Raw genomic sequence first — 12,985 nt, forward strand, 5'->3', positions numbered from 1 at the left:
TAATCGGACCCAACGATGTGTTCAGCGTTTGGGGGAAGATCAACTAACACCATTGGATGGTCACACGCCATGCTACCTTGGCAGACCTGTACAGGGGCCGTGATGCGTCCTTCCTGCATGTGTCCTGTGAATCCACTGAGTGTAATTGTGTCCGTAGTTGGCCAAGGGATGTCTGTTTTTAATTTTAATACATTCAGGGTAGTTTGGGAGCCTCCGGTGTTCCAAAGGAATTCTACGAGGTGGCCTCTTGCCTCGCCGTTAACTAGGGGTCTCCCTACGCTATCCCACCTGGTGCTACAGACCCAGGTTGGGGAGGCCGGGCACCGTCAATCCATAGGCGGGGACAGTTGGATACAGTGGTGGGTTTGTGCTTACGGTGTGCATGGGGTGACCGGGACCTTCTATCGGTGGTGGGCGGTGCTCTCTCTCGTACCTAGGAGCTGGCCTAACTGGTGGAGCCGGTGGTCCTGGTAGTCTCGGGGACCGTGTATATGGTGGCGGGGGTCTCCTACAATCTCGGGCGAAGTGTCCTGGCTGCCTGCAATTAAAACATGTCCTTCTATCTCTCCCTGGATCTGCTGTGTAAGGTGGAGCTGTACCTCTCTGGTGCTGGTGATCCCCTCTACCCCCGTTTCTCCATACTGGACCCTGGCTAGCCCTCATCGGAAGCATTCTCACCTCATTTCTGACCATGACATTAGGGCTCCCTGAACTTCCTGTTCCCAGACTCGAGCTAACCGTCGGAGAACCCATGCTTCATTGTGTGTGGTCTCTACGGGGTCAAAATTAACGCAGGCTTTCTTGCCTTCCTCTGTGGTGTGCGAGACTAATGTCCTAGCCCATTTGGATGAATCAGCTTCACTTAATCTAGCCCGATCTAATTCCCCATATACTCCTGTGAAGTGGATCTGTAAACGACCGGCAAAGGCAGTCGGATGTTCCCCTTTCCTCTGTCTACATTTATTTAACCCATCCATAGGATCCCCTTTATTAAATATCGCTTCCTTAATTTTGTTTAAGGTTCATTCCCCGACATTTTGAGGGGCCAGCAGGGCAGACCGTACAGACTTACTTAAACACATGACTGTCAGCTTCAATTCTTCCTTTTCATCAAGCCCATGCATTATCTTCTGCTGCCTGACATCCTCAAAGAAACTGTGTGGATCAGCCGATGGCTCAAAGGTTGTGATTTTATTTGCGATTTCAGCCAATTGTGCCACCGTAAACGGGGTTGTATATGTAACAGCTGGGCCCTGAGACTCTCCTACCCGACATTCAGTCGTTGCTGGGTGCATCGGTACTGGAGGTGACGATCACGAGGGGTCACGGGCTCAAGCTGAGAGGGGCGAAGTATAACTCAGACATCAGAGGGACGTTTTTTACACAGAGGGTGGTGGGGGCCTGGAATGCGCTGCCAAGTAGGGTGGTGGAGGCAGGCACGCTGACATCGTTTAAGACTTACCTGGATAGTCACATGAGCAGCCTGGGAATGGAGGGATACAAACGATTGGTCTAGTTGGACCAAGGAGCAGCACAGGCTTGGAGGGCCGAAGGGCCTGTTTCCTGTGCTGTACTGTTCTTTGTTCTTTGTTCTTTGTGAGTCTGGGGGCGCAGTGGGTATGATTTCCCCTGGGAAAGATGATAGTGGACCCCAATCCTTGGTTTGCGTAACGTAAAGTTTAGCATTCTCCTTTAACTCTCCCCAATCCGCATTCTCTATCTCCTCTTCCTCTTCCTGAAGGTTCACATAAATCCGTTTTGAACCGATAATAGGGATTCCAGCCGTGAAATTTCTCGCTGGCATTTGGAGTGGTCAGCGGTTGCCTGTCTCTGTTCTTTACTGGCTTGATGTAGCGCTTTTATTGCTGCCTGCAGATCAGTGCACTTAGCTTCCAATCGTGCTACTGCCTGCTCAGCTTCACCTTTGGCCAAGACAGCGCGCTTAGTAGGCTCTCTCATACTGGGTTTGAAAATTGCCCAGATGTAATAAATTTGCCTGGTTGATTCTCTATAATTCATCTACCTCTCTGTCCTTTTCGGCTCTTATTTGTTCTATCCTCTCCTGCTGCTGTTCCTTTAGTTTCTTAATCTCCTCCTCCTTTTCCGCCTGTGCCCGCTTTGATTCCTCCAGTTCCTTATGAACTGTGTTTAATTCCTTTTCTGTTCCTAGCAGCTGTCCTAAGCAGCTCACAATGGCAGTCGCTTTTTCACATTTGTCTGCCCGTTTTCCCTGAACTTCCCTCAGATTGTCCCAATACCTCTGCCCTAGGGATCCTGGTCCCGTCTCAGTATTGGCACAGGATTCTGCCCATAGGGGCCACCCTTTCTTAGAATCATAGAAATCATAGAAACCCTACAGTGCAGAAGGAGGCCATTCGGCCCATCGAGTCTGCACCGACCACAATCCCACCCAGGCCCTACCCCCACATATTTTACCAGCTAATCCCTCTAACCTACACATCCCAGGACTCTAAGGGGCAATTTTTTAACCTGGCCAATCAACCTAACCCGCACATCTTCTGAATATATTTCCTGATTTTTGTTTCCCATATGGGACACTTTGCCTCTGGGGTGGAGCCTATTGCTGCTGGAGAGGCGGGCAGCATTGTGCTGAGTGGGCCACTGTGCATGCACCAATCTGTCAGAACAGAGGTCGGCCGGCGCAAGCTCAGTAGCCCCGCACTGCTGGCCTCTCGATCGCTGACCAGCCCGATCACTGGCCAGTCCCGCGACCCTGCATCGCTGACCGTGCGAGCCTCCCACCACCTGATCGCTGGCCTCTCTGACGTGTCCAGTCCAGCCTCGACCCCTACCCCTCCACCAGCCCACCACAATCTACCCCTCAACCTCCCGGCAGTCCCGATCTGCCGATTCCCCCCCACCCCTCACTGGCAGTCCCGGCCCCTCCCCCCTGTAATTCCCCCCCCCCCCCCCCCCCCCACCCCGCCCCCCCCCATCCACAGCCCCGACACCCACCCACAGTCCCAACATCCCGGCCCCACCGCAGCCCCAACTCTCCAACAGGTCAACCCTCCCGACCCTGATGTCCAGCCCCGATCGCTGGCCTCCCTCCCTCTGTCACCGAGACACGCAGAGGCCATGGCACCCAATGGGAAGCCTGTTACATGGTCTCCGCTTGAGTCTCCCAGTCCACTGTGCTGCTAGAGCAGCGCAATGTGCTGGGAGAATTGCCCCCACTACATTCATTAACTTCCAATCCACTATTTTTGAATATAGGGAATTTGGGAAAATTGTGATCAGCGCATCCACTATCTTTGCAGCAACCTCTTTAAGATCCCTAGGATATAGGCAGATCCTGGGAATTGTTGGTTTTAATCCCTTAAGTTTGGCTGATCCTGTTTCTCTGCTGGCATCATTTAATTTAAATCTTTCACTCTTATTAGCCTCCTCCTTATCAGTTATTTCTAGTATGTATTTTGTGTCCTTGAGTGTGAAGATGGACTCAGAATATTTATTAAATGGCTGAAATCTTCTGTCCTCATTCATGGCTGGGATTTTCCGGTGCCACTGAAAATGAATGGAGTTTTGGTTGGAACACCAAATTTTCCATTTTCATTCGAAATGGGTCCCTCCATGAACGAGACAGGAAAATCCTGCCCAATGTCTCTGCCACTTACTCACTATCATGATCATTTTTCCTATCTCTATCTTTAAGGGAACTTTGTTTACTTTAGTTACTCTCCTGCTTTTTATATACTTATAATCTGTTTTTAATTTCCTGGCTGGTTTACTCTCATTCCAACTTTGCCTTTTTTATGACCTTTTATTCACTTTTTGCTGGTTTCCAAAGCCCTCTCACTCCCCAGGCTTACTAGTGTTCTTTGGCCCATTATAAACCTCTTCTTTTAATCTAATACTACCTTAACTTCCATAGTAAGCTATGGATGGATTTTTCGCACTGAGCTTAAATGCATCTCTGTTGAACATTTGGAACTGCTTATTTAAATGTTTCCTACTGTTCATTTATTGCCATACCATTGAGTTAATTTATACAACCTATCTGAGCCAACTTTCTCCCCTCATATCTCTGTAACTGCACCTAACCAGCATGTCTTTCGGACTGTTGTATCCCAGGTCTCTCACTCTTACCTGGAGGTCCTGTCCTGGGATCTGAGAGGCTGAAATGAAGTGAACTCTAAAGAAGATGAGAGGAAGAGAGGAAGATGGACAAACCTTCCAACCAAACAGATGTGGATTGAAGTGCTGAGCGTGTAAGCTACCACAAAGTGGTCACTCCAACCAAGAGACTGTGCATCAAGAGGATCCAGGGCTTCAGGAAGACATTACAGGTGAGTGGTGTAACACGTTGAGATGCAAAGCCCCACACTCTGACATGCCCAGTATCCTCCTGAACAGCATCAGGAGCAACCAACACACATACACCAACACAATTTGCTCTTTCTGAGCAAATAAAGTTCCTCCTTCCCCTCGAGGGTACAGGATATCTATCCTCAATTCCATATGCTCAACTAAGATCTCCAGTGCATGGCAGCCATTGTTGCTCATTGCACAGTACAGTATTCCAGATGATCTCAACACCATCTGCATTCAGAATTCAACTTCCCTTTAATCGATACAGGCTTGCATTAAAGAGTGATATTGGGTCCTATGGTGATGTGTGCAGGCGATGGACAATGAGGGGAGCACCGACTACATACAGAAACCATGGTGATATGTAGGCACCATAAGGTTGGCATCCTGCCTGCATCTCAATCAATTTGTAATGCAGCATGATCCCGGCATCCATTATAGGGGAGGTTATACAATTTAACCCCCTTTTCCTCATCAAACACTCATGCAAAGTAAATAACTATGAACAACAAGGCAAAGCAAATGATTCATTTTCCACATTTCAAAGACAACCTGTCTCGTAGTAAATGAAGTATAATAAATATTGCCTGCAGGGTAAAACTCTCTGCTGCATATGGTGAGATTGTGACCACATTCTCTGTAGCTGTCTTGGTATTATTTATTATACTTCATTAAGAGCTAGGCAGGATATATTTGTTTTTAGGAAAATTAATCATTTTACTTTACACTGCTGTTTACAGTTGTTTACAAAGTGTCATGTTATGTATCCCAGAAGCTGTCTGCATGTAACGTGCTTAATTTTAACCGAGAACTTCACAAAATTGCAGAAGTCCTGACGTTCATCAATCTGTCGATGACACACAGGCTGAAGATGGGAGAATTTCTGCAGTGTTATATACCACTATAACAATGGGCCTAATTTTCTCTTATTTTGATAATGGGCCCGATTTTACCATTTTCATTCTAAGTGCTAAACCTGGACGCAATTCAGATCCGACTTGGAAATCTGTTCTCAGGTGCCCCCATATGCACTTAGCCTGGAATAAAAATCGCGATTCTGAATCGTGCTGTGGGGGGGCTTATCGCGCCTGAAACGCTGCTGGTCTGATCAGAACTTTGAACTGTGCATTGCAGTGAGAAAAAAAATTTGAAAAATGCACCCTTGTCACATTGCTCCCGGGCCGCAAAAAGTGGATAAAGCAGCCCGGGAGCAAAAAGCGGGAGCAATGTGACAATCATCTCACTCCACAACATAACTGTCCCCCTTATCCACCCACCCCACCGCTACCCAGACCGGCTGCCCCCTTCCTCTCCACCGATCATCCGCAGAGTGGCAGCGGACCCCCCCAGCCCACTCCCTCACCAGAGATCCACCAGGCCTCCCTCCCTCCCACCAGAGAATGATCGGGCCTCCACCCCACCAGAGAATGATCGGGCCTCCCCTCCCCTCAGAGAATGATTGGGCTTCCCCCCCCCCTCCCCCATCAACCAGACAGTGATCTGGCCTTCCTCCTCCCCCCCACCAGACAACGATCTGGCCTCCCGCCTCCCTTCCCCCACCCCCTCATCAGTGAATGATCTGGCCTGCCTTCCCCACCCCCCCTCCCACCACCGATCTGAGTCAGAGGGTGTGGTGAACCATAGTTGGTTACCACTATGAGTGCTGAGCCATGGATGGTCAGCACTACGGGTGTTTGTAGATATGTTACTGTTGTTACTGTTGGGGTTAGGGTTGGGCTGTTCTACCTGTTGATATTGTTCTGTGGTACACTCCAGTTGGCTCCGCCTACCTGAGGAAGTATAAAGGTCACTGCACTGTCTGGTGACTCTTTAGTCTGGGATTGTATTGTATATAGTGTGCTCCATTCTTGTTAGTAATAAAAGCCTTTATTTCCCGGGTACGATCTAGCCTCCCAAGTGATTTAATCACGCATCAATTTTATTACTAACAAAATTTTGAAAAAACCATGGAGCAAATGTTGAAACCCGATCGGCTTACTTTAGATCCACGTGCAGCAGGAGCGTCGAACACTTTCGACCATTGGTTAAAGTGTTTTCAAGACTACATCGATGCCTCAACAGCCATTCAAAACGACGCCGATAGACTGCGGGTCCTCCACGCGAGGGTAAGCAACACCGTATACTTATCAATCCGCGACGCCCAAGACTACATAGGGGCCATCGAACTACTTAAGAAACGGTACAACAAACCGCCAAACGAGATCCATGCTCGACACTTTCTAGCCACTCGACGGCGGCAGCCCGGCGAAACGACAGAACAGTACCTGTGTGAACTTCAGCAGCTAGCCAGAGCCTGCAACTGCAAGCCAGTGTCGGCGGCCCAGTATACGAACGACTTGATCCGAGATGCGTTCGTGGCGGGAATCGGCTCATCGTATATTCACCTTCGGCTGCTAGAGCAAGGTAATCTAGACCTCGCTAAGACAGTAGAATTGGCTGACGCTATGGAAACGGCCTCCAGAAGTCGAGAAACGTACCCCACCGACCACGTGGGAACATCGTGGCAAGTACAGCCACCGACTCTACTTTATTCAGCGGCTCTGAAAAACTGTGCGATTGTGTTTCCAACCTCGAACCTGACGACGGCGGCAGCTCCAGGAGGCCCGCGGTGTTACTTCTGTGGATTGGCGAAACGCCCTCGGCAGCGATGTCCAGCTCGAACGGTATTGTGCTCCGCGTGTGGAAAGAAAGGGCATTATGCCAAAGTCTGCAGGACCAAACCACTCTCCAAACATAGCAGCGCGGCGTGTGATTCTCCAGAGCCTGTCTCCTTGTCTCCAGCGTCTTCGAGGTCTTCCACCATGTGCGATTCCAGAGCGCCGCCATTCCTGACGACAGAGACGAAAGACACGTGCGACCTGCAGGGGCCACCACTTTTAGCGCCTCCGACCACGTGCGATCCATGGGCGCAGCCATTTTGGTCGGCACCGACCGCAGATGACCAGCAGGGGTCATCATCATCAACCATCTCAGCTCCCTGCAGTTGCACCCAAGACCCAACGGTGGCATCAATCATCCTGGACCAGGCCAAGCCTCACAGACTCGACAAGTCCATGATGGGCATAGAGGTAAATGGACGCCAAATTCATTGTTTGTTTGACAGCGGGAGCACGGAGAGCTTCATTCACCCTGACACCGTGAAACGGTGCGGTCTCCGAGTACGGACTGTCAGACAGACAATTTCGATGGCGTCGAGGTCCCGGTCTGTTACCGTGCTAGGGAGCTGCGTGGTCAACCTGACGGTGCGGGGCACAGTTTACGAGAACTTCAGGCTCCTTGTGTTACCGCACCTTTGCGCTCCGGTGCTCCTGGGACTAGACTTTATGGTCCACCTGAAGAGTGTAACACTGCAGTACGATGGGTCACTCCCTCCACTTTCAGTGGGAGCACAGCAGCCTCCAAATTGCCCAGCGCGCTCCACGTGTAGCCTCTCGACACTCAGAATCACCCCACCATCTTTATTCGAGAATCACGTGCCAGGCTGCAAGCTCATTGCAACCAAGAGCAGGCATTACAGCGCTGAGGATCGGATCTTTATTCGATCTGAAGTTCAGCGGCTCCTCAGGGAAGGGATCATCCAACCTAGCTCTAGTCCATGGAGAGCGCAAGTAGTGGTGGTTAAAACTGGAAACAAACCCCGGATGGTCATAGACTATAGTCAGACCATTAAAAGATATACGCAGCTGGATGCGTATCCTCTCCCGCACATATCTGACATGGTCAACCAGATTGCGCAGTACCGGGTGTTCTCCACCATTGACTTGAAGTCAGCTTACCACCAGCTCCCCATTTGCCCAGAGGACTGAAAATACACGGCCTTTGAGGCGGATGGTCGTCTTTATCACTTTTTAAGGGTTCCCTTTGGTGTCACGAATGGGGTCTCGGTCTTCCAGCGTGCAATGGACCGAATGGTGGACCAGAACGGGCTGTGGGCTACCTTCCCGTACCTGGATAACGTCACTATCTGCGGCCATGACCAGCAGGACCACGATGCCAACCTCCTTAGATTTTTACGCACTGCATCTCGCCTGAATCTGACCTACAACAGGGAGAAGTGTGTATTTCGCAAGCGCCGCCTAGCAATTCTCGGATACGTGGTGGAAAACGGGGTCCTTGGCCCTGATCCAGACCGCTTGCGTCCCCTCCTTGAACTTCCCCTGCCCACTCGCATCAAAGCACTGAGAAGATGCTTAGGCTTCTTCTCATACTATGCACAGTGGGTTCCCAATTATGTGGACAAATCCCGTCCGCTCATCAAGTCTACCTCCTTTCCCCTAGCAACAGAGGCTCGCTTAGCCTTTGAAGGGATAAAAGCTGACATCGCGAAAGCCACGATGCACGCTGTTGATGAGTCCATCCCCTTTCAGGTGGAGAGTGATGCATCTGATTTCGCCCTGGCCGCCATACTTAACCAGGCGGGCAGGCCCGTCGCCTTTTTCTCTCGCACCCTCCAAGGCCCCGAAATTCGGCACTCTGCGGTGGAAAAGGAGGCCCAGGCCATTGTGGAGGCCGTTCGGTATTGGCGCCATTACTTGGCGGGAAAACGATTCACCCTGCTCACCGACCAGCGGTCCGTGGCGTTCATGTTCAACAACACGTTACGGGGTAAGATCAAAAATGATAAAATCTTGAGGTGGAGAATCGAACTCTCCACCTACAATTATGATATCATGTACCATCCAGGGAAGCTCAATGAGCCCTCAGACGCCCTGTCGCGTGGAACATGTGCAAGTGTGCAGGAGAATCGATTACAGGCCCTCCACAATGATCTCTGCCATCCGGGGATCACTCGGCTCTTCCATTTCGTAAAGGCCCGGAATCTACCCTACTCAGTGGAGGATGTCAGGTCAATGACCCGAAGCTGCCAGGTATGTGCTGAATGCAAACCGCACTTCTACCGACCTGACAGGGCACACCTCATTAAAGCCACTCGCCCTTTTGAAAGACTGAGTGTGGACTTCAAGGGCCCCCTTCCTTCGACAGATCGGAACGTGTACTTCCTCAATGTGATTGACGAGTACTCACGATTCCCTTTTGTCATTCCCTGTTCTGATACGACCACTGCCACGGTTATCAAAGCATTACGGGATCTTTTCACCCTGTTCGGTTACCCCAGCTATATCCACAGTGATAGGGGCTCGTCATTCATGAGTGACGAATTGAGGCAATACCTGCTCTCAAAAGGGATTGCCTCAAGTAGAACTACGAGTTACAACCCTAGGGGTAACGGACAGGTTGAACGAGAAAATGCTACAGTCTGGAAGGCTGTCTTACTGGCATTGAGGTCTAAAGGTCTTCCAGTCTCCCGTTGGCAAGTGGTACTCTCTGATGCGCTCCATTCCATCCGCTCACTCCTGTGTACGGCAACCAACGCTACTCCACATGAGAGGATGTTTTCCTTCCCTAGGAAGTCTTCCTCTGGGACCTCATTACCGTCTTGGTTGACGTACTCAGGACCTGTCCTCCTGCGGCGGCATGTTAGGACCCGCAAGTCCGACCCTTTGGTTGAACAGGTCCATCTCCTCCACGCCAACCCTCAATATGCCTATGTGGCATATCCTGACGGGCGAGAGGACACGGTCTCTATTAGAGATCTGGCGCCTGCAGGGGACTTGGAAACCCCAGTCGCTCCCACACCCCTAGTTGGGGACCCCCCGACCCTTATCTCCCCTCCTGACACGGCGCGGGCAGTATCGGGACCACCACTTAATCCTCTTACTCCCGTGTACAGCTTGCCTGAGTCCAGGAGATTGTCACCACCTCGAGGCGTGCTCGAGTCCAGCAGATTGTCGCCACCTCGTGGTCCACCTGTCCGTGAGGAACTGGAGGAGTCACTGGACACCGCCTTGGAGAGAAGGTCACCACGGTTACCAGAACTGGCGTTACCGCCAGTGTTGAAGAGGTCGCAGAGACGGTGCGGTCCTCCAATACGACTGAACTTGTGAATATATGAACAGTTGTTCTGTTTTTTTTTGCCCCGCCGGCCTTTGTTTTAAAGGAGGGGTGAATGTGGTGAACCATAGTTGGTTACCACTATGAGTGCTGAGCCATGGATGGTCAGCACTATGGGGTTTGTAGATATGTTACTGTTGTTACTGTTGGGGTTAGGGTTGGGCTGTTCTACCTGTTGATATTGTTCTGTGGTACACTCCAGTTGGCTCCGCCTACCTGGGGAAGTATAAAGGTCACTGCACTGTCTGGTGACCCTTTAGTCTGGGATTGTATTGTATATAGTGTGCTCCATTCTTGTTAGTAATAAAAGCCTTTATTTCCCGGGTACGATCTAGCCTCCCGAGTGATTTAATCGCGCATCAGAGGGCCATTGGAAGCTTACCTCTTCAGAAGCTGCAGCGCCCGAAACAGACCTTTGCTGAGCATGTCTGTTTTGCGCCGAATCTGGATGGGCGAACGTGATGGTAAAGGGGAAAATGCTGGTAAAATTGGGCGAGCAGCCCATTAATTCAATTTAAATGCATGCAAATACATTTAAATCAACGTTGCACCCGTTTCAGGCACGATTCGGATTTTCGGGCCTTGGTAAAGTGGACATCTGCACGGATGCGGCGGGTTTATGGCCTCACGCCCGACTTTACCAAGTTTGTAAAATCGGGCCCAATGTGTTGAGTCAGGTGAGAAAAGCAGTATGTAGCTCATCAGCCGCACTGCTGGCTCTTCCTGACATATTTTTTGGCACATTGCCAAAGCAATCCTGGTCCCACTACATCACACTGACAAATTGGGATGCCCTTTTTAAAGGGCCCTCCTGATCTGAAAACAATAAAAATTAAAAAAAAACATAGACCATGGGAACCTCACTCTCACTTACTCAGAACACCTCATCCCCGGAGAACTCACCCACACTGAACTTCCCCAATGGAAGCCCCACCAGCAGTGCAGGAGGAAGTGCCAGAGAACAGTGCCCAGGCATTTCCAGGTGGCAGTGCTAGAGTACTGCGAGAGCATCACCCTCTCCCCCGGGAACTGTACTAACCAGTGCACCCCCAGGGGGGACTGTTCAGCAGATCTGTGTTTGTCAGGACCTGTTGTAAACCACATTGACGTGATGTCATGTTGGTGGGAATGGGAATCCTAATGTCGGGGAATATACAGCAGTAAACCCACTAATGGTATTTAAATATATGGTAATGAGGTGAGTGTGTGAGAGTGTGTGTGAAAGGATGATATGTCAAGATTTTGCATTTTAAAACCTTTACTGTTACAAGAATCTAAAAACATATTGACTTATACACAGTTTCCTTTTTGAAGGCAACTTATCCTTTAAACTACAGAAAATGGATTCTCCATTTAACTTTTAGCATGACTGCAAGTCTTTTGCATTTCATCCTCCAGGAACCAGTCTAAAATTATTTTCAGCTCCCAATGGTTTGCTTCCTTTTTACTTCCCTGGACAGGTAACTTCTAACCCCAGAACTGCCTTTTCCTACGAGGATCACACTATAGATCCCTTCCTCTACCACCAAGCTCGGTGAATCTTCCATTCTCTTTTAAATTCTCATGAACTCAGTCTCCAATATGAGCATGAACTCCCACCAAATTCTATATTCTCTAACAATCAATCCAGGCTTACTGTCAGACAGATTCCAGAACACCTTCATTTACCCTAAACTTAAAACTACAGCCCTAAAATATAACAATCTTATAAACTTCATAATTGGAACAAAAGTAAGACAAAAGAATTGGGCAGTTGCTTTTTTTTTACAACCCAAAGGAATGTGATTACATATTTTTAATTCTTCACTTTTTGCACGAGAGGTTGGTTAGCAGCCCCTAACAATTGTCATTTAATTAAAAGGATGCTTACACTGTTAATTGCTAGACTTAATATTCTGGTGTGAGTTTAATAGGTAGTTAATGTTCAAATGCAGCAACATCTTGAAAATCACTGGGAGATTAAAGGGTGAGATACCATTTTCATGAAGCACAAACTGGCCAATAAGGTCTGTTGCAATTACAATGCAATAACATTGCATTGAGGCTAATTGGATATCTCTTCCACGGAGCTGGCAGAGGTACATTGGGTGAAGTGGCCTGCTTCTGTGCTGTATAATTCTATGATTCTATCTGCTAATGACAGGGAACAACTACTTCAGCAAGTAGCCAAATGAGAAATGTTGCTATTCACAAGGATAGCTGCAGCCAACTTGTAAAAGAGAGGAACTTCCACTGGTTGCCAAGGTCATCACTTAAGTGTTACATCTGTGAATCATCACCAGCTACCATTTCAGTATTGATGAATAAGCTGCTTACCCATATATCAAAATAGATGGTGCGTTTGTCAGCATGCCCAACAACTTTTTACCCTTTCATGCTGAGGAGCATCACATTGTACCTTAATGTAAGTGTGGTCTCAAAATGCAGAGTTACAAATAGGTGCTACTTTCTAAGTGCAATTTCACCCTGGGTGTCACTTAGTGACGATATTCATGTTATAATGGTCTCATGTATGAAGTTCAGGAAGATGTAATTGTGACAAGGCTTTTAATTGACAGCTGCAGATTGCATCTGTACCCTTTTGAAGTATGGATATGTATGAGATGCAAGAAAAGGCAGCAAGGCTGTTTCAGTCTATGAGGTTGCCAGTACACATTGAATAGGGTTTTACAGACAATAT

This window comes from Mustelus asterias, chromosome 17 (genome assembly GCF_964213995.1).
Source record: "Mustelus asterias chromosome 17, sMusAst1.hap1.1, whole genome shotgun sequence".
In the NCBI taxonomy this organism is placed as follows: domain Eukaryota; kingdom Metazoa; phylum Chordata; class Chondrichthyes; order Carcharhiniformes; family Triakidae; genus Mustelus; species Mustelus asterias.